Source organism: Muscardinus avellanarius (assembly GCF_963383645.1).
Source record: "Muscardinus avellanarius genome assembly, chromosome: 1".
Classification (NCBI taxonomy): domain Eukaryota; kingdom Metazoa; phylum Chordata; class Mammalia; order Rodentia; family Gliridae; genus Muscardinus; species Muscardinus avellanarius.
The window spans coordinates 181,487,399-181,489,300 of record NC_137786.1 but is presented as its reverse complement, the minus strand read 5'-3'; the positions used below and the strand labels follow the sequence as shown (position 1 = coordinate 181,489,300).

The 1,902-nt window shown below is 42.0% G+C and overlaps 1 pseudogene across 1 annotated transcript; it reads left to right on the top strand.

Annotated features, from left to right (window-relative positions):
- Positions 1-732: 732 nt before the first annotated feature.
- On the top strand, positions 733-1,678 carry LOC308267602 (olfactory receptor 56A1-like; annotated as a pseudogene). Its single transcript has one exon. The product of its transcript is annotated as an olfactory receptor 56A1-like (transcript).
- Positions 1,679-1,902: the final 224 nt, after the last annotated feature.

Here is a 1,902-nt window from a genome sequence, read left to right as displayed (position 1 = left end):
GTTTATAGTTATACATGTTAATGAAAACAATCTGCCTTTGAACACAACTTTGTGTAGGGACATTGAGTTGTACTACTGTTCCTCTCTGGTTTGGATTGAGTATGTCCATGATGGGCTGTTCCAGAAGTGAAACTCAGAATGATAGGGCTTTGGAAGATTCTTTTTATATTTAACCAGTGTTTACTTTTATTTCTCCTAGTTTAGAGTAGAATTGAGAACCTAACATAAAATTTTACATTTCAAATTTACTTGATATATGATAAAAGAAATGAGAAAATTGATATCAACATCCCTCCTGAAAGGGCCATATAGCTAGATATGATTTCCTGGTTAATTTATTAAATTCTAGATTACTCTGCTACATAATAAGATTCCTGGCCTTTGGGAACTATAGTCAGTTTGCTTTGTCAATATTTCTTGGAAAAGTTTTTGTAGCTTTACAGTATGTTTTAATGAGCTAATTCTTTTCACCACTTTTCCTTCTAAGCCTTTTGTTTAGTCTGCATTATTTGTTATTCCAAATTAACTTCGGAAATAATTTGACAACACTTCCTTCATTTTTATTACATTAGCTTAGCTTTGCTTTCATTGAAATTAGTCTTCCATATCGCATCAGTTTTCTGGATAGGAAAATGTTAATACTTTGACAGCTTTATTTTCTGTTGATCTAATTCTGGGGTCTGGTCATATATAAGCCCATGCAAAATCTTCTCACTTTAGGAGTTTTTTCTGATGAAATTATCCAGCAACTACTCCAGTGCTCCAGTCTCTGAATTTCTGCTCATCTGCTTCCATCACTTCCAGAGTTGGCAGCACTGGCTGTCCCTACCCTTCAGCCTCCTCTTCCTCCTGGCCATAGGGGCCAGCGCCACCCTCATCATCACCATCTGGCTGGAGGCCTCTCTGCACGAGCCCATGTACTACCTGCTCAGCCTCCTCTCCCTACTGAACATTGTGCTCTGCCTCACTGTCATCCCCAAGGTCCTGGCCATCTTCTGGTTCGATCTGAGGTCCATCAGCTTCTCTGCCTTCTTCTTCCAGATGTTCATCATGAACAGTATTCTCCCCATGGAGTCCTGCACATTCATGGTCATGGCCTATGACCACTGTGTGGCTATCTGCCGTCCCCTGCAGTACCCCCTCCTTAATAACGAACCAATTTGTGACCAGGGCTCGTGTCTTCATTGTGTCCCGGAATGCTCTGCTGCTCCCGACTGTCCCCATTCTCTCTGCCCAGCTCCGCTACTGTGGGAAGAATGTCATTGAGAACAGCATCTGTGCCAACCTGTCTGGGTCCAGGCTCTCCTGTGATGATTTCACCATTAACAGAATCTACCAATTTGTGGTTGGCTGGACCTTGCTGGGCTCAGATTTCATCTTCATCGTCCTTTCCTACACCTTTATTCTAAGAGCAGTAGTTAGGCTCAAGGCTGAGGGGGCTACAATGAAGGCTTTGGGCCCCTGCAGCTCCCACTTTATCCTCATTCTCTTCTTCAGTACCATCCTGCTGGCTGTGGTGTTGACAAATGTGGCCAGAAAGAGGGTCTCCACAGACATCCTGATCCTGCTTAATGTTCTCCACCACCTTATTCCCCCTGCCTTGAACACTAGTGTATACGGATTTCGAACCAAAGAGTTAAAAGAAGGGTTTCAGAAGTTGCTGCAGAGAGGGCTTTGAATGCACAGATAGGATTCTCTCCAAAAACAGCCATTTTTAACCTCTATTTCTATTTTAGGATCTTGATTCTAGGTAATAAACTAGTGTGCAGATATTGAGCATTACTACCCACTTTCTGTCCCTGAAGTATCAAGAACAAGTGTGGACCTCTTAGTATTTGACCAAAGTTTATTGCCTAGATCATATAACTAAATCTGTAGTTACTTCACTTTGTATCGAGACAT